The sequence below is a fragment of the Marmota marmota genome, unplaced genomic scaffold (genome assembly GCF_001458135.2).
Source record: "Marmota marmota marmota unplaced genomic scaffold, marMar, whole genome shotgun sequence".
Taxonomy (NCBI): Eukaryota; Metazoa; Chordata; class Mammalia; order Rodentia; family Sciuridae; genus Marmota; species Marmota marmota.
The window spans coordinates 1,051,306-1,071,314 of record NW_026000223.1 but is presented as its reverse complement, the minus strand read 5'-3'; the positions used below and the strand labels follow the sequence as shown (position 1 = coordinate 1,071,314).

At 35.2% G+C, this 20,009-nt stretch overlaps 1 protein-coding gene across 10 annotated transcripts in view; it reads right to left on the bottom strand.

Annotated features, from left to right (window-relative positions):
* Wrn (WRN RecQ like helicase) overlaps positions 1 to 20,009 on the bottom strand; it is a 139,864-nt gene that overhangs the window by 116,351 nt on the left and 3,504 nt on the right. Inside the window, exon 1 of one of the 10 annotated variants that reach the window (XM_048792756.1) lies at positions 10,847 to 10,990. The exons of 8 other annotated variants lie outside the window; for them this stretch is intronic. The gene's annotated coding sequence lies outside the window, so the exon portion shown is untranslated. Of the gene's footprint in view, positions 1 to 3,479; positions 3,503 to 10,846; positions 10,991 to 20,009 lie in introns of those variants that run through there. One more of the 10 variants, XM_048792754.1, reaches the window with a different exon arrangement.

Below are 20,009 nucleotides of genomic sequence, written 5' to 3'. Positions count from 1 at the left end.
CAAATTCATCCCTTTCCCATCATAAATGTTCAACTATATTAGGTTTTACGCTACACTTCGCTTCTGAACAAGATGCTATTTTCTTCAAAATCTACATAGCAACCATCACCAAAAAAGCACAAGTGGCAGCAAATGGCAAAAGAGAAGCTTTTGCCTCAACAGACCAAAATCTCTATTTTCACCATTAATCAGTATTCCAGCAACTTAATCTCCTTAAATTACTCTCCAGAAAAAAATTCTTTAAATCTAATACATTCTTTTTCTGTAAGAAATATTCTAATTTCTTCTGATGTTTTAATTCAATTGAATTTTTATACCAAATGTTTCAAAATAATAAAACTTTGTCTCATATACACATTGACTTTGCTCTATTAGTACTATTAAGTCTTCTTTGGGATTCAAATAACACTAATTAAACATCACTTCTACTTCACTTTTCTAAAGCTGAATTTTTGCTCTGAATTAATAAACTGTCAGTACCGATTAATAAGTTTTCCATAGGATCACTGCATTTTTGATTCAATAATTTAAGTACTCATAATGTTAGTTAATGTCCCATTTTTTGGAGCCAATAACTACTTCAATAAATCTACAAAGTAAGAAACATTAATGAGGAATAATTTATGATTTGTTCTTAGCTTAAAACCTTCCTTTGTGTTGTCAACACATTTCAGTAATGAAATAGTTAATTGCATTCTTCACCTGAAGCTGAAGAAGGGGTTATGTAGGAGCTTCAATTTCACTAGGCCCACTATTTTTATTACATCACTTAATGAAGAACTCAAAACTAAAGGCAAGGGGGATTCAAGATGGCGGGCTAGAGGAAGGATGCATTCCTAGTCACTCTGTGGCTTGGGATTCAAGCGGTGGTAGACTGTTTCTCTGCAAGGTGGGTAAAAGAGGGATTTCACCAAAATTCAATACTGGACAGTCAGACTGCTGTAGAGACTAAGAAATCTGGGGACGTGAGGACCAATGACCCACATGCAGCCCATGCAGGACCATGACAGGACCACCTACCTGCACAAAAGACTGCCGACCAGTGCAGAGGACCATCCTGTAGCTCCCCATTTACCAACACATAGCCACCCAGGCCTGCCTCCATCTTGGAACACTGCAGCCATCACCATAGCCTTCCCCATATAGTAGCCTCAATCTTGGGACAACGGACAGGGCCTGGTGGCAGCTGCCCACCACTGAACCAGACACCACAGCACTGCATCTCCGAGCAGGCCACCCAAGGCCATTGCAGGGCCCCTTTCAGCCTCATCTCTGAAAGTGGTCGCCTCCATCTTAGAATACCTCCACCACCATCTCGGGTTACCTATGCGGCCGCCACCACCATCTTTAGTGGTACAGCTTCCACTTGGGACACCAGCCAGGGACTGGAAGCCCAACACCAAGGTACTTACAGATTTAATGCTAGCACCACCACCATCTAGGGACGTGGCTGCTTCTATTTAGGGACAACAGCCAGGACCCAAAAGATCATCAACAAGGTCCCTTCAGGCTTGGTTACACCAGAAGTACCCCTGCTAGGTATGCTAATAGCCACCATCTTGTTACAGAGGTAGGAAAGAGCCTTGCATGGGGTCACATCTTTCTCTCTTTCTCCTGTTAACAGCCAACTTCTTTTGATTCCTCTTTCACCCTTCCTATGATCTAATACCTCTATATTCTCGCATCCTAACTCATAAATATCACATCCCACACACACACCCCCCACTTCTTTGTCCACTAGTAGAAACTTTAGAACCCTTTGCAAATCTCCTGTTTATATTGCAGATAATAACTGAACACACCATTTCTGTTTATTGTGACAAAACTGTAATCATCTAAACAGTAACTATTTGGTTTAAGGAGGTATACTGTTTGCCTTGGGTGCTATTAATATTGATCTCCCCCTTAAAGGCAAGACATTAGAAACTTGCAGGGGCACTATAAGATTATAAGGTAGAAACTGTAACACCTTGGATCTGCACTACTAGAGGAGAAGACACACAGAAAGCATGAAAAGACAACAGAAGAAAGTGCCCCAAACAAACCAAGATGATACAATAATAGAATCCATTGATAGCACAGTAGAAATGTCAGAAGGAGTTCGAAATGTACATAAATAAAATGACCTGCAAAGTAAAGAGTGAGATAAGAGAGCAAATACAGGCAACAAATAATCACTCCAATAAAAAGATAAGAGAACAAATACAGGTAACAAAAGATTACTTCAAGAAAGAGAGATTCTGAAAAATAACCAAACATAAATCCTTGAAATGAAGGTAACAGTAAACCAAATTAAAAATTCAGTAGAAAGCATCACCAACAGACTGTATCACTTGGAGGACAGAACCTCAGACAATGAAGACAAAACATAATCTTGAAAATAATGTTGACCACACAGAAACCATGAACAAAACACCCAAGAATTATGGGATAGCATGAAAAGAACAATTTAAGATTTATTGGGATAGAGGAAGGCACAGAAATTCAAATCAAAGGAATGCACATCTTTTCAATGAAATAATATCAGAAAATTTCCCAAACCTGAAGAATGAATTGGAAAATCAATATAACAGGCTTACGGGACATCAAATATACAAAAGAAACAATTGAAAAAAATTGACAAAACAAAAAGCTGGTTCTTTGAAAAAATAAATAAAATTGAAAAACCCTTAGCCACCCTAACCAAAAGGAGAGAAAACTCAAATTATAAAAATTCATGATGAAAGAGGAAACATCACAACAGATACTATTAAAATACAGAAGATAATTAGAAACTATTTTTTGTTTATTAATTTATTTAATTTTTAATTGATTTTTAAAAAATAAATGACAGCAGAATGCATTACAATTCTTATTACACATATACAGCACAATTTTTCATAATCTCTGGTTGTATATAAAGTATGTTCACACCAATTTGTGTCTTCATACATGTACTCTGGATAATGATGTCCATCACATTCCACCCTCCTTGCTAACTCCCTGCCCCCTCTCTTCCCCTCCCACCCCTCTGCCCTATCTAGAGTTCCTCTATTCATCCCATGCTCCCCCTTCCCTACCCACTATGAGTCAGCCTCCTTATAACAGAGAAAACATTCACCGTTTGTTTTTTAGGGATTGGCTAACTTCACTTAGCATTATCTTCTCCAACTTCATCCATTTACCTGCAAATGCCATAATTTTATTCTCTTTTATTGCTGAGTAATATTGCATTATGTATATATGCCACTTTTTTTTTACCATTTATCTACTGAAGGGCATCTATTCCACAGTTTAGCTATTGTGAATTGTGCTGCTATAAATATTGATGTGGTTGTGTCCCTGTAATATGCTGTTTTTAAGTCCTTTGGGTATAATCTGACAAGTGGGATAGCTGGATCAAAACAGTGGTTCCATTCCCAGTTTTCCAAGGAATCTCTATACTACTTTCCAGATTGGCTCCACCAATTTGCAGTCCCACCAGCAATGTATGAGGGTACCTTTTTTCCCAAATCCTTGCCAACACTTATTGTTGTTTGTCTTCATAATAGCTGCCATTCTGACTGGAGTGAGATGATGTCTTAGAGTAGTTTTGACTTGCATTTCTCTTTTAGTCTAATAGAAGAAAAGGTAGGCCCTAATCTTCATCATGTGGGATTAGGCTTCAACTTCCTTAATAAGACTCCTATAGCACAAGAATTAAAACGAAGAATCAATAAATGGGATGGAATCAAACTAAAAAGCTTCTTCACAGCAAAAGAAACAATCTGTGAGGTGAACAGAGAGCCTACATCCTGGGAGCAAATTTTTACCCCTCACACATCAGATAGAGCACTAATCTCTAAAAACTAAGCACCAAAAAATAAATAAATAAATAACCCAGTCAACAAATGAGCCAAGAACCTGAACAGACATTTCTCAGAAGAGGATATACAATCAATCAACAGATATATGAAAAAATGCTCATCATTTCTAGCAATCAGAAACTATTTTGAACATTTACACTCCAGTAAAATAGAAAATCTCAATGACACCAACAAATTTCTAGAAACATATGATCTGCCCAAACTGAATCATGATGACATATATAATCAGCCTATGTATCATCAACAGATAAATAGATAAAGAAACTGTGATATAAAAACATAATGAAGTTTTATTCTTCCATAAAGAAAAATGAAATTGTCATCTGCAGAAAAATGGATGGAACTAGAGAGCATCATGTTAAGCGAAATAAGTCAACCTTAGAAGGTTAAGGGTTATATGTTTTCTATCATATGCTCAGCTAGAGAGGAAAAAGGACAACAAAGATGTGAGCAGAATTCCTAAAAATCAAAGGGAGATCAGTTACAGGAAAAGGACCCAGAGGTATGAGACAGAGAGAGTGTGGAAGTACTGGAGAATGATATTAGCCAAATTATATTGTTATACTGTGTACATGGATAAATATGCAACAATAAATCCCATCAGTGTTTATAGCTATAATATGCCAATTGAAAATGTTGAAAAATAAAATAAAGGTAAGTTTAATATATAATCACATCTCTGTGAATAGACAACTTATTACTTGTAATGTATTTTTAGATAGAACTTAATGAAAAACCTTTGTAACTTCCTATCTGTTTCATGTATCTTGTAGGGTTTTTTTAAAATATTTTTTTAGTTGTAGTTGGACACAATATCTTTATTTATTTGTTTATTTATTTATTTATTTTTATGTGGTGCTGAGGATCGAACCCAAAGCCTCGCACATGCCAGGTGAGCATTCTATCGCTGAGCCACAGCCCCCGCACCATATCTTGTATGTTTTTAAGGTATTCATTTATTACATTGAAGAGTTCATCCCCGGTTAGTTTCAGAACTTCTTTGCCAAGAAAATAATGTCTTCCAGATTTTTTTTTTAAGGATTTTATAGTCTTCTGAGGACCCTATCAATAATTATGGATGCATGTCTGAAATGAACACCTTTTTGATTAAACAATCTTCTCACTAATCCGTTATCATAGTGTTTCATACAAGCAAGAAAAAAAGAGTTGATTTGGAAAATAGTATGCCATCAGGAATATGTTAACTGTGCAACCTATTAACTAGCTTCTTAGCTCAATCTCATAGTGACTTTAATCAATTATTACAGTTATATAAAAAAATTACAGTACATCCATAAAACACAAAAAATGCAGTCTTCAAAAACAGTTTTCTAATTTTATGTATGTGCATGAGAGAGAGACACAGTGTGAAACAATGTATACCAAAATATTATTAGTTATCTTAGTAATTGTAGATGGTGTTTAAGTTTCTGCTCTGTACTTTCTTATATATTCCAAACTTCTATAATATAGAACATGCATTCCTTTTATTAATTAGGGGGCCAAAAAAGGTGGATGCCAATAAAAGAGGAAAAGGTTTATAAAATGAACAATCAAGGCTACAATTATTTTTCACATTATTTTTTTATTTTATTGGTTGTTCAAAACATTACAAAGCTCTTGACATATCATATTTCACACTTTGATTCAAGTGGGTTATGAACTCCCATTTTTACCCCGTATACAGATTGCAGAATCACATCGGTTACACATCCACTGATTTACATATTGCCATACTAGTGTCTGTTGTATTCTGTTGCCTTTCCTATCCTCTACTATCCCCCTTTCCCCTCCCCTCCCATCTTCTCTCTCTACCCCATCTACTGTAATTCATTTCCCCTTGTTTTTTTTTTCCCTTTCCCCTCACTTCCTCTTGTATGTAATTTTGTATAACCATGAGGGTCTCCTTCCATTTCCATGCAATTTCCTTTCTCTCTCCCTTTCCCTCCCACCTCTCGTCCCTGTTTAATGTTAGTCTTCTTCTCATGCTCTTCCTCCCTACTCTGTTCTTAGTTACTCTCCTTATATCAAAGAAGACATTTGGCATTTGTTTTTTAGGGATTGGCTAGCTTCACTTAGCATAATCTGCTCTAATGCCATCCATTTCCCTGCAAATTCCATGATTTTGTCATTTTTTAGTGCTGAGTAATACTCCATTGTGTATAAATGCCACATTTTTTAATCCATTCATCTATTGAAGGGCATCTAAGTTGGTTCTACAGTCTAGCTATTATGAATTGTGCTGCTATGAACATCGAAGTAGCAGTATCCCTATAGTACGCTCTTTTAAGGTCTTCAGGGAAAAGGGTACACTTGTACATTGCTGGTGGGACTGCAAATTGGTGCGGCCAATTTGGAAAGAAGTATGGAGATTCCTGGGAAAGCTGGGAATGGAACCACCATTTGACCCAGCTATTGCCCTTCTCGGACTATTTTTCATATTAAAGAACAAGAATTAGCAAACTTTTTTCTCTAAAGGGCCAGACAATAAATATTCTAGGATTTGTGAGCCAGCTGGACTTTTGTCACAACTACTCAAGTCTGCCATTATAACACAAAAGCCTTATACAGATTTAATGCAATTCCTCTTAAAATCTCAATGACATTCTTATAGAACTAGAAAAAGCAATCATGAAATTCATTTGGGAAAATAAGAGACCCAGAATAGCCAAAGAAATCCTCCGCAAGAAGAGTGAAGCAGGAGGCATCACAATACCAGACATTAAACTATACTACACAGCAATAGTAACAAATATGGCATAGTATTGGCACCAAAATAAACACGTAGACTAATGGAACAAAATAGAAGACACAAAGACAAACCCAAAAACATACACTGGAGAAAAGATAGCCTCTTCAACAAATGGTACTGGGAAAACTGGAAATCCATATGTAGCAAAATGAAATAAAACCTCTCTCTCTCTCTCATCCTGCACAAAAATCAACTCAAAATGGATCAAAGACTTAGACACTAGACCAGAGACCCTGCACCTAACAGAAGAAAAAGTAGGCCCAAATCTTTATCGTGTTGGCTTAGGACTTGACTTCCTTAACAAAACTCCTAAAGTACAAGAAATAAAATCAAGAATCAATAAATGAGATGGATTCAAACTAAAAAGCTTCTTCTCAGCAAAGGAAACAATTAGTAACATAAAAAGAGAGCCTACATTTGAGAAGCAAATTTTTGCCACACCCACATCAGATAGAGCACTAATCTCCAGGATATATAAAGAACTCAAAAAACTTAACACCAAAAATCAAACAACCCAATCAATAAATGAGCTAACAAGCTGAACAGACACTTGACAGAAGAAGATGTATGATCAATCAACAAGTACATGAAAAAAGTTCAATATCTCTAGTAATTAGAGAAATGCAAATCAAAACTACTCTATAAGATTTCATCTCACTCTTGTCAGAATGGCAATTATCAAGAATACAAGTAATAACAAATGTTGATAAGGATATGGGGGAAAAAGGTACAGTCATACATTGCAAACTGGTGCAATAACTATGAAAAGCCATATGGAGATTCCTCAAAAAAATTGGAATGGAACCACCATTTGACCCAGCTATCCCACTCCTCAGCTTATACCAAAATGACTTAAAAGTCAGCATACTAGAGTGACACAGCCACATCAATGTTTATAGCAGCTCAATTCACAATAGCTAAACTATGAAACCAACTTAGATACCCTTCTAAAGAATGAATGGATAAAGAAAATGTGGTACATATACACAATGGAATATTACTCAGCCTTAAAAGAATGAAATTGGGGCTGGGGTTATGGCTCAGCCATAGAGCACTCGCCTCGCACGTGCAAGCCCTGAGTTCGATCCTCAGCACCACATAAAAATAAATAAATAAAGTTATTGTGTACAACTACAAATATATATATATATATATATATATATATATATAGAATGAAATTATGGCATTTGCAGGTGAATGAATGGAACTAGAGAATATCATGCTAAGCAAAGTAAGCTTATCCCAGAAAACCAAAGCCAAATGTTTTCTCTGATAAGCAGATGCTAATCCAGTGGGACAGGGGAGATAGGGAAGAATGAAGTAACTTTGGTTTGTGTAGAGGGGTATGAGAAGAGGGGTGGGGCTGTGGGGATGGGAAGGATGGTAGAATGTGACAGACTTTATTACCCTATATACATGTATGATTACACTACTGGAATGAGTCTGTACTATGTAGAGCCAGAAGAATGAGAAGTTGTGCTCCATTTGCGTACAATATATCAAAATGCATTCTACTGTCCTGTGTAACTAATTAGAATAAATTAAAACACAAAAGCCATCAAAAACATTCAGTCAAATAAGCACAATTATAACAATAAACTTTATGAACATTGAAAGCTAAATTTATACCAATTTTAAAAAATATTATTCTTCTTTTGTTGTCTTTTTCAACCACTTAAAATTTTAGCAAAATGAGCACAAAAACAAGCATCAGGTCAAATGTGGCCCAGTGTCCAGTTTCCAATTCCTAGTGTATAACATAGACCACATGCTCAAAGAATAGAAGGAAACAGTCCAATGATAGTGTTATTAATAGTGTACTATAGCTAGTTTTTAACTCTGTAACAATCCATAAAATATCTAATAAGAAAGCAACTTCTTGGTAAAGACTTTCTGATAAATTAATTGCAAAACATGCTTCATGATAACTAAATGAGTAGACCTTTTGTACAGGGCTGATATTAGCCAATTAAATGTTGAGGGGTTATCTGTTGAAATTATGAATTATGTCTTGGAAAAATCATTTTAAGTGATTCAATTTGACAGCAATGTGATAGTAGGACAAGTTATTTCTAGTTTATGTCAATGGAAATCACACTACTAATATTTCATATTTTTTTTCAGATTTAAGTTAGACCAAATTTTGAAACATTAAGACCAATCACATTACAAATTAGCTGAGAGAAGTTTTTTAATTAGTTTTTAAACCACACTCTAACTCACTCTGACAGAGTAGATTCATCTCAAAAACACATTTTTGTACTTAGAGTCAACTTCTAGAGAATGGACATACTTAATGCCAGTCTCAAAAGAAAAGTTGGGTTTCAGTGGATGAGCTTAGACATTTCTTTGGTTATTAAACCTTTAACTAAGGTAAGGAAATTAATACCTACTACTACCATGGTAACTGGCTTGCCTAATTGCTTGCAGGCTAATCTGAATAAGGTACCCCACTCTCTTTTTAAAAGCATTAAAATTTAAAAAAAAAAATTAAAAAGCCACTGTTAGAGTTAAATGGCACAATCTAGATGACCATTTCAAGTCCAGGACAAAATTAAATAAATAACTCAATGCTTAATTCTGATACACAGTTTTATTTTTTCATGTGGACAAATTTTTCACTTATTACCTTAAATGGTTCCATTCTACTTGGTTCCAGATATGTAAGGCTAACTTTACATATTTGGAATAAACGGTTTTATAAGTACTGATTTCGTAATCATAAGGTAAGAATGTTTACAACTACTCTGAAATTTGCTAACATAAGACAGAAGTCACAACACTTAATCTATAATTTCAATTTCTCACTTTGGCATTTATGCAAATTTTACAAACATTCATTAAGTTTCACAGTGATTTTCTAAGGAACAAAGTTGAATTACCACCACTACGCACAAAGGGAAATTAATAACAAAGAATAGCTAGCTGACTTTGCAAAAATTAGTAGATTGCTCTATTATTACAAATCATACTAAAAAGAAGCAGAAAAGCAGAGTAGAATGAAATCTGGACTTGGAATCAGAAAACCCAGGCCCCAGTGCTGCTTGTGTCAGAAAACTCAGAAGTAAAACAGACTATATTTCCTTTCGATGTCTTAAGAGCACAAGGCCATCCAAAGATCATTTCATTAGAAAATATTTTTTAATTGGTTATGTACTGATTATTCAGACAATATGTTTCATTTTAACTCATAAGTTTTTGTCTAATAAAGATGTAGCTGAATTCTATCCAGTAGAAAAGATAACCTCAAAGGTTAGTTTTACTAGCAAACTCATTCTAAACTTCTTTCTCCAATATCCATATAATTTTTGTTGCTCTTTGAAACAACTTTATCATGCTGCCAGTTCCCTCATTAATAAAATGAATCCTACAATGTGTTCTATCTATATTTGTATAAGAATGTGTCATAGGCAGGCACAGTGGTGCATGCTTATAATCCCAGCAGCTTGAGAGGCTGAGGCAGGATGATGGCAAGTTCAAAGCCAGCCTCAGCAACTTAGTGAGGGCCCAAGCCACTTAGTGAGACCCTGTCTCAAAATAAGAATAAAAACAAAAACAAATTGGGGATGTGGATAATGGTTAAGCGCCCCCAGATTCAATCCTAAGTACAAAAACTAAATCTGTCTTTAAATTTTTTTGAAAATGATGTTTGACACTTGATCACTTAGCATCCACTTGAGTAAGTCACTTTGCTTTTCTAAATTTTCCTCATCTGGAAAATGGGGTTATATTCCCATTACTATAATACTTTACTTATGATAATGCTATTTTTATATATTTATGTTACTTATCTTGTTGACTATGGGGCTAATGTGAAGATAAGCAATGATAAACATGATGTCACATTTTTCAAACTGTAGTTATGAGTTGGAATACTGGTAGGAGTACTGATAGGTCTTTACCATTATTATACCACATCCCCTATAGTATACTGGAATCCCTTAAGAGGGATCAAAAATCTGTGAATCTGCGGGTACAAATAGATACAAACCACACAAATTAGACAAGGTATATAAATTAACAGTTAATTAACCATTTAAGTGCTTAACAAGTAGAGGTTCTTTTAAATGATAAATTCAAGCTGAAAAGAGAAAAATACATTCATTTATCCAATACAATACTTCATTGTTACCCATCAGGCCTGACTCAAGGAGTAATGAATTTAAACATTAATGTACTTTCTGTTTAACTATACTTCACAAAACGTATTTAGGAATTTCCAACTATAACCTAATATTCATGTACTCACCCAGCTTTTGATATGGGTAGAAAGAAATGCAGAAAAAGAAACTTCAATAACTGATAAAGTGGGCTGGGGCTGTAGCTCAGTGGTAGAGCGGTTGCTTTGCACCTGTAAGGCACTGGGTTCAATCCTCAGCACCACATAAAAATAAATAAAGATACTGTGTCCATCTAAAAAAAAAAATAAGTAACTAATAAAGTTATAAGACCAGATTAATAAGCATTTTAAAATAATCTAACACAGAAAGCTTATAAAATCAAAGCAACCTAAATATTTTAGCAATTCAATTTTATTATCAATGTCCTATTTTTGGTTAAGACGGTTTGGATTTCACCTACATAATTATATTATTCTTATTGAGAGGCAACTTCCAGTCAAAAAAAACTTTCAAATTTAATCAATGATGCAATGAATTTTAAAAAGTCTGGGCCTGGGTTGGGCATGGTAGAGCATGCCTGTAACCCCAACTCCAGAGGATAAAGCAGAAGGATTACAAACCTCAGCAAATTAGCGAGGCCCTAAGCAACTTAATGAGACTCTGTCTCAAAACAAAAGTGTCCCTGGGTTCAATCCCCAGTACCCATTTAAAAAAAAGCTGAATCTGATTTCTTTTAATTTATTATATTATTTTCAGAAAATGTAACCACGCATATTATACATACTTAACAATATACTAGCAACTACTTTATATATGTCTATACACACGCATATACATACCTACACATACATAATCTTAATGTGTATATCATTTATATCTTTATTGTAAAAGGAATTGTTTACAAGGTATTGTCCTGTATTGCTTTTTTGTGTGTGTGGTGCAGGGATGGAACCCAGGGCCTTGTGCATGTGAGGCAAGCACTCTATCAACTGAGCTATATTCCCCAGCCTGTGTCTTGTATTGCTTTTTAAGTGGACACAATACTTTTATTCTGTTTATTTATATGTGGTGCTGAGGATCAAACTCAGGGTTTCCCACGCACTAGGCGAGGGCTCTACCACTGAGCCACAACCTCAGTCCCCTCTACTGCTTTTAAGAATTCCTTTTTAGGGTTGGGGTTGTGACTCTGCAGTAGAGCACTTGCCTAGCATGTGTGAGGCACTGGGTTCAATTCACAGCACCACATAAAAAATTAAGCAAAGATATTATGTCCAATGATAGCTGGAAAAAAAATTGTTTTTAATTCCTTTTTAGGGGCTGGGGTTGTAGCGCAGTGGTTAAGTGCCTGCCTCACATGTAATGAGGCACTTGTAGAATCCTAGCACCACTTAAAAATAAAATAAAGGTATTATGTCCATCTACAATTAAAAATATTTTTAGAAAAAAGAATTCCTTTTTTAATTTTCTATGAACTTATTCCAAAAATAAGAAAGGATGGAAGAAAATAGATGAACTAATGTTGGGAGCTGCCCTGGATGAACACGCCTTTAAGTCCTGATGCACCAGGTTCTGAACAATTATTGCCTACAGTCTGGCACATAGTAACTTGGGCATTACCCCAGCTCAGATAACAAGGCGTGGCTCCAGGTATAGGCATCACCTGAGGGGGTTGAGTTACACTTACCTATTCCTTTGTAATCCTACCCCTTTGCCCTTTTTGGGATAGAATGTTCCATGGAACCTCCCCTTGTATGTCCCCTATATAAGTATAAAGAATTCCAGTGGCTCTCTCTTTTTCCACAGACCCGTAAGGTCCCAGAGCTGTCCCCAGATTATTGAAAAGGTACTTCTGTGTGTGTGCGTGCTTTCTCTGTTGTTTTCTTAAGTTACTGGAATAGTCAGATCTTGTGAACCCAGCATTAGGTCGCCAACTAGGATAGATGGCGATAAACTAAAGAATCTCTAACAAAGTTCTTCATTAAATCCTTTAAAAAGACTTTTTGATCAATCTATTATTATATTTCTGATAATCTTAACTTCTCTCCCAAAAACTCAAGCAAGGGCTGGGGATGTGGCTCAAGCGGTAGCGTGCTCGCCTAGCGTGCTTGCGGCCCGGGTTCGATCCTCAGCACCACATATAAACAAAGATGTTGTGTCTGCCGAAAACTAAAAAATAAAATATTAAAAAAAAAAACTCAAGCAAGTCAATCAGAAAAACTAAATAAAGCTATCTATTAGCATTGAGTCAGCTATAGTAATTATAAAAAGTAGTAGGATGTTTTGAGAGATTTAGCTCTTCTAGGTACCTAACAAATTTTCATAAATGTCAAATATTATCTAAAGAACAATTCTGTATTAATAAAGCCAAGTGAAATAAAGTGTAAATGGGACGAATGAAATGAAATGCCACTAAAATGGTAGCACAGGAGAAAAGATAAAAGCTTCTGTCTCTCTGCTATAACATAGTGAAAAGCCAGCCACACTGCCCATAAACCAGGAACACAATTTGGTAATTTTTTTGTTTTTTGGTTGGTTGGTTTTGGTACCAGGGATTGAACCCAGGAGCACTTTACCCCTGAGCCACAACCCCAGCCCTTTTGTGTACCTCCTACAAGGAAAAAAGTTCCTTTTCCAGACCAATTACCATTCCCCTATAGTTCAGTGATTCTGGTTTATGAATTAACAGCAAAAATAGATCTGGGTGGGACGGGTACTGCCTCATATCTATATCATAGTAGCCAGGGAGGCTAAGGCAGAAGGATCACAAGTTCAAGCCAGCCTCAGCAAAAGCGAGGCACTAAACAACTCAGTGAGACCAAAAATACAAAATAGGGCTGGGAATGTAGCTCTGTGGTCGAGTGTCCCTGAGTTCAATCCCTGATACCCCACCACCATCCTCTGCCAAAGAGAGAGAGAGAGAGAGAGAGAGAGAGATCTGGTATCAAGAGGTGATTTCTCATGCTTCACATCAAAATTTACAGGAGGAGGTATTTTTTCTGATGGCTTCTATTATTCCTACTACAGACTAGGAAAGTCCCATACCTCCAGCATCTGAGCTTCAAAGAGAGCTAAAGAGAAGATGAATTTCTGCTATCCTCTTGATAGCTAACCTACAAAACTAACTGGAGAAGGGATTATAAGAATGCAGAGACAAGAACACTGGAATCAGACAGAAACAAAGGCATAAAGAAAAGAATATGAAATCATCCTAATTTCTTATTTCTCCATGAAGAAATTGTCCAAAAAGTATCTTCTGTCTTAATCTTTCCTCATATTAAGCATTTTGCCAAAGGGGAAGATCACCTTAACTTTTATCAAAGAACTAAAGTCTCCTAAAATAAAAATTTTAAAAATTCCCCAGTACCTCTTTAAGGTAATTCTACCTATTCATTTAACAGGTGACCAAATTTCATTCATATGCAAATTAAGCAGTTTCTATATATACACAAAATCAAATTCAAATATATCCAAATCTAAATTACACAAATTATATCCAAAATTTATATCTAAAATCAATAACAGCAAAAAAATGACCACCTACCTAGAATAAACAACAAAAAATATAAGGGCCATTTTAAAGACAACTAGAAAATTTTAAAGACAACTACTGACATCAAAAAAGGACTGGAGGCTGAACATGATATTGTGTGCCTATAACCCAGAGACTCAGGAGTTCGAGGGAGGAGCACCACAGGTTCAAGACCAGCCTCAGCAATTTAGCATGGTTCTCAGCAATTTGCTGAGACCGTCTCAAAATAAAACTTAAGGACTAGGAATACAGCTCAGTGGCAAAGTGCCTCTTGCATTTAATCCCTAGTACCAAAAAACGTAAATGACCAGAAAAGACAAAGATTTCCTAGATGGCTAGATTAGGAACTGTAACTATACTAATTAAATCAATACACTCAAAAAGTAATACCAAGGCCAGGGGATTGGCACTTACCTGTAATCCCAGTGACTCAGGAGATTGAGGCAGGAGGATCACAAATTCAAGGGCAGCTTCAGCAATTTAGGAGATTCTAAACAACTTCATGAGACAATGTCTCAATATAAAAATATTAAAAAGGACTGAGGATGGTTCAGTGATTAAGTGTCCCTGGGTGCAATTCCAAGTACAAAAAAAATAATACCAAGAAAAAAATTGTCAGCAGGATTTTTTCACAGAACCACACAGTTTATATTAAAGTTCACAGGGAAGGGCAACTCATTTGGAACCCCTCCTTTGTGAGAGCTCTTCCAGTTTAAAAACTAAATTCTGTCCTTGGGTCTCACTCTTAATGAGACAAAAAACCTATACTTCACTACATCTCAGCACCACAAAACAAACAAAAACAAAAACAAACAAACAAACAAAAAAAAACGAAAAAGCTCACAGAGAAAAAGCTCAAGAGAAGTAATTTTTTTTTTGAAAAATAACACAAATAAGGGAAAACACTATCAAATATGAAATGCTACACAACTACAGTAATCAAAATAGTAGAACTGATGTAAAAATAGAGAAATAAATCAATGGAACAAAACATATTGAGTCAATTCTTTATGTAGAAAATCCTAAAGACTCCATTAAAAAAAAGAACTAAGGGTTGGGGATGTGGCTCAAGTGGTAGCGCAATTGCCTGGCATGCGTGAGGCTCTGGGTTCGATCCTCAGCACCACATAAAAATAAAATAAAGATATTGTGTCCACCTTAAAAAAAAAAACTAAAAAGTAAATATTTTTAAAAAAGAAAGAACTAATAAATGAATTCAGTTAAGTAGAATACAAAATCAATACACAAAAAAAATCAGTTGTATTTCCTTACACCAAAAATCTTCTATCAAAAAGAGAAAAACATATCATTTGTGATGTTTTTTGATACATCAAAAAGCATAACATACTCAGGAACTTAATAAATTTAATCAAGTAAGCAAATAACCTGCAAAATGAAACTATAAAATATAAAATAATGATGAAAGAAACTGAAGATGATCCAAAAAAGATACCACATGTTCATGAATTAGGAGAATGAATATTGTTAAAACCTAAAGAGATATACAAAGTGAACACAATTCCTGTCAAAATCCCAGTGGCAGGGCTGTGGTTGTGGCTCAGTGGTAGAGCACTCACCTATCGCGTGTGAGGCCCTGGGTTCGATCCTCAGTACCACATAAAAATAAATAAATAAAACAAAGGTATTGTGTCCAACTACATTTTTAAAAAAATAAGTATTTTTTTTTAAATCCCAGTGGCATTTCTCACAGAATTTAAAAAAAAAAAAAAAAAATCAATTCCAAAATTGGTATGGAACAAAAGCTTTGAAAGAATCAAAACATTCCTTCCCACCCCAAGCTGGGGATAGAAGCCAGAGCCTCACACATGGTAGGCAAACCCCCTACCACTGAGCTACATTCCCAGAAAATTAAAAAGAGAAGGAAAAATGAAGCTGGAGGTATCTCAACTTCCTGATTTCAAATTATATTACTAAGCTATAGTGATAAAAACAGTATGGCATTAGCATAAAAACAGACACAAAGACCAATGGAACACAACAGAGAAGTCAGAAATAAACTAAAGCATACACAGTAAATTAATTTTGGAAAAGGTTTCCAAGAAGACACTTCAATAATCTCTTCAATAAATGTTGGGAGCTAGGCCTAGTGGTAAACACCTGCAATTCCAGTTACTTAGAATCCTGAGGGAGGAGGACCGAAAGTTCAAGGCCAGCCTGGGCAAGGCCTTGTCTCAAAATAAAATGAATAAAGGGCTGGGGAGTGCAGCTCAGTGGTAGAGCACTTCTCTAGCTTCTCTAGCATGTTTGAAGCCCTGGGTTCAATTCCTAGTACAACAATTAAAAAAAAAAAGTTAAATAAATAAAGAAATGGTACTTAGAAAGTAGATATCCATGGGGCTGGGTTATGGCTCAGTGGTAGAGCACTCGCCTCGAATGTGCAAGGCCCTGGGTTTGATCCTCAGCACCACATAAAAATAAATAAAAGTTATTGTGTACAGCTACAAAAAATAAATAAATATTAAAAAAAACAAAAAGAAAGAAAGAAAGTAGATATCCACATCCAAAAGAATAAACCTAGGGCTGGGGACATAGGAGGTAGGGCACCTGCCTTGCACGTTTAAGACCCTGGGTTCAACCCCTACCACCACACAAACACAAATAATAAACTGAATGCTTATATTATACCATACATAAAAATCAACACAAAATGGATTAAAGACCTAAAACTAAAAGAAAAAAAAGAAAAGTTCCTTGATAACTGGTCTGGGCCACAATGTTTTGAATATCACATCAAAAGTTCAGGCAATAAAAGTAAAAATAAACAAGTAAGACTACATCAAGTTAAAAGGCTTCTGAATAGCAAGGCAACAATCAACAAAATAAAAAGAAAGCCTAGAGAATGAAAAAAATTTTTCAAATCATATATATAATAAATAATTAGTATCCAAAATATATTAGAAACTCATAAACTCACAAGCAAATAACAATTTAAAAATGGGCAAAGAACTTGGAATATAGATTTTTCCAAATCAGATACAAAAATGACCAAACAGTATATGAAAAGGTGCTCAGCATCAGTAATCATCAGGGAAATGCAAATCAAAACCACGATGACCCAGCAGCACAGGAGGCTAAGGCAGGAGAATCGCAAAGTCAAAACCAGCCTCAGCATCTTAGTGAGGAACTAAGCAATTCAGTGAGACCCTTTCTCTAAATAAAATATAAAAAGGGCTGGGGATGTGGTTCAATGGTTAAGCACCACTGGGTTCAATCCTAGTGCCTACTCCCCCCCCAAAAAAATCAGCACTTCATAGAGATATCTCAGCTTCCACATTCTGCAGCATTATTCACAATAGCTAAGGTATGGAAGTAATCTAAGTGTCCATCAAGGAATGAATGGATAAAGAAATTGTGATACACACACACACACACACACACACACACAAAATAGAATATTATTCAGACTTCAATAAGATAGAAATACTGCCATTTGTAACAATATGTATATACCTGGAGAATACTATTTAACATAAGTAAGAAATAAGTCAGAATCAAAAGGAAAAACATGGCATGATCTCACTTAAATATAGAATCTTTAGAAAGTTCAAATACTTAGAAACAAACATTAGACCCTGACTACTAGAGTAAGGAGAGGAAGGAAAAGAGAAGAAGGAAGGTCAAAGGGTACAAACTTAGTTACAAAAAATAAATAAGTCTAAAGATCTAAGATATAACATGAAAACTACAGTTTTCATGTACATTACATAGTACACTGAAGTTTTATGAAGTGAGTAGATTTTAGATGCTCTTACCAAATAAAGAAAATAAAAGGTAACTGCAGAAGCTGATGGATATTAGTTTGCTTAACCATTAGTAATCATTTCATTCCACGTATTTCAAAACTTAATATTGTATACCTTAAAAATACGTACTAAATAAATAAATACAACATACCATACCATCTCCAGAAATAGATCTGGTAAATATGGAATCTTGACATAGGATAAAGGAAGCATTCTAATCACTGTTCAAACTGTTCAATAAATGGGGTCAACACAACTAGCTATCCCATTATTGGCAAAAATTTAAAAAACTGATCATATACAGTGTTTGCAAGAGAGCAAAAAACTAGTCCTACCATTTTGAGAGATGTTTTGTAGAAGACACCAAAAGTTAAATCTGCATAACCTTCAAATTAGCAACTACATCTACGCTAGGAAATACTGGCATATATACACAAAAAAGCAAAGGTTGCTCATTACTATTTATAGTAGCAAAAATACTGAAAGCAATTAGTAAATTAATAGCTAAACAATGACACATCCACATATAGCAAACTAAGCAGACAGTAAAAGAAAACAGAACTATGTATTAACAAGTTCTCTATGATATGTGCTAAGTGAAAAGGGAAAAACTGTCATCAATAGTTACCATTTAAATTTTAATATAAGATGAAATTCTGTGTATAGTTGCCCCTCAGTACTTATGGGCGATTAGTTCCAGGACCACCCCCCACATACCAAAATGAGTAGATACTCAAGTCCCATATAAAATGGTGGTGTATTTGCAATATAGCCTATATATATTATATCTCTATATGACTTATAATACCTAATACGATGTAAATGCCAGGTAGTTGTTATACTATATTGTTAAGGAAATAATGAAAGGAAAAAAATGGCTCAGTACAGACACAATTTTTTTATGAATATTTTTGATCCAAGATAGGCTGAATCTACTGATGATGATGATAACCCACGGATTCAGAGGGCTGACTGTATATGTAAATGTAAAAAACAATCCAGGAGGATACATATCAGTTAATAAGGGCCCCTACAGGGAACAGAATAGCACTGAGGTCAGATATGTTAAGAGTGGGGTACAATATTCTAAAGTTCATTTGCTTCTCTCAACATGCACAAAATTCATTCTCTCATTCCCATTCTCTGTCCCCATACTATTTCCCTTTCCCTCCCCACCCTCTCTTTCCCCTCTCCCTTTCCACCCTCTCTCCTCCATCTACATCTTTCTTGCAATCTGAGGAGTAATATGAAAGGCCTCTATAAATAATAAGCAGTGTAAACACACTTTTTCAACTTAGAATCCTGAGAATATACATGTCTTATGGTTTTAATAAAAACAGGAATGCATGGAGGAAAAAGAGGCTAGTTACCTTAATACTATAAAAGAAGGGGACAAGGAAATAATTCAGTGGTGGGGCATTTGCCTAGCATGCTAGAGGCTCTAGGTTCAATCCCCAATACCAAATATATATATATATACACACTAGGAAAGAAGAGGGTTACAGGCCCATTGTGTGCAGTATGTTTTAAGAGCAATCTATTCCATACCCCACCATGTGTAATAGTAAAGCTTTTTGGTTGAAACAGACCTCACCACCAATACCGGAGGTGAAATCTAATTGTCTTAAGTCCAACAGGAAAATTCCATTCTCAACATCATACAATCAATTCAGAGATAAGAAACTATAACCCAAGTCTCAGTTCTCTGGAATCCATCTCCTGGTTTTAATTATTGATTCCAAGATAGCCCAATTACAATAACTCAGGACACTACTTCTATAATGAGGGAAAGGATGCTTTTGCTCCTGCTAGATATGAAGGATATATAGATATATAGATATATACACACACACATATATATGTATATATGTGTATATATGTATGTGTATATGTGTGTATACATACATATAGATGTATATGTGTGTATATGTATGTGTGTGTGTGTATGTATATGTATATATATATATATATATATATATATATATATATATATATATA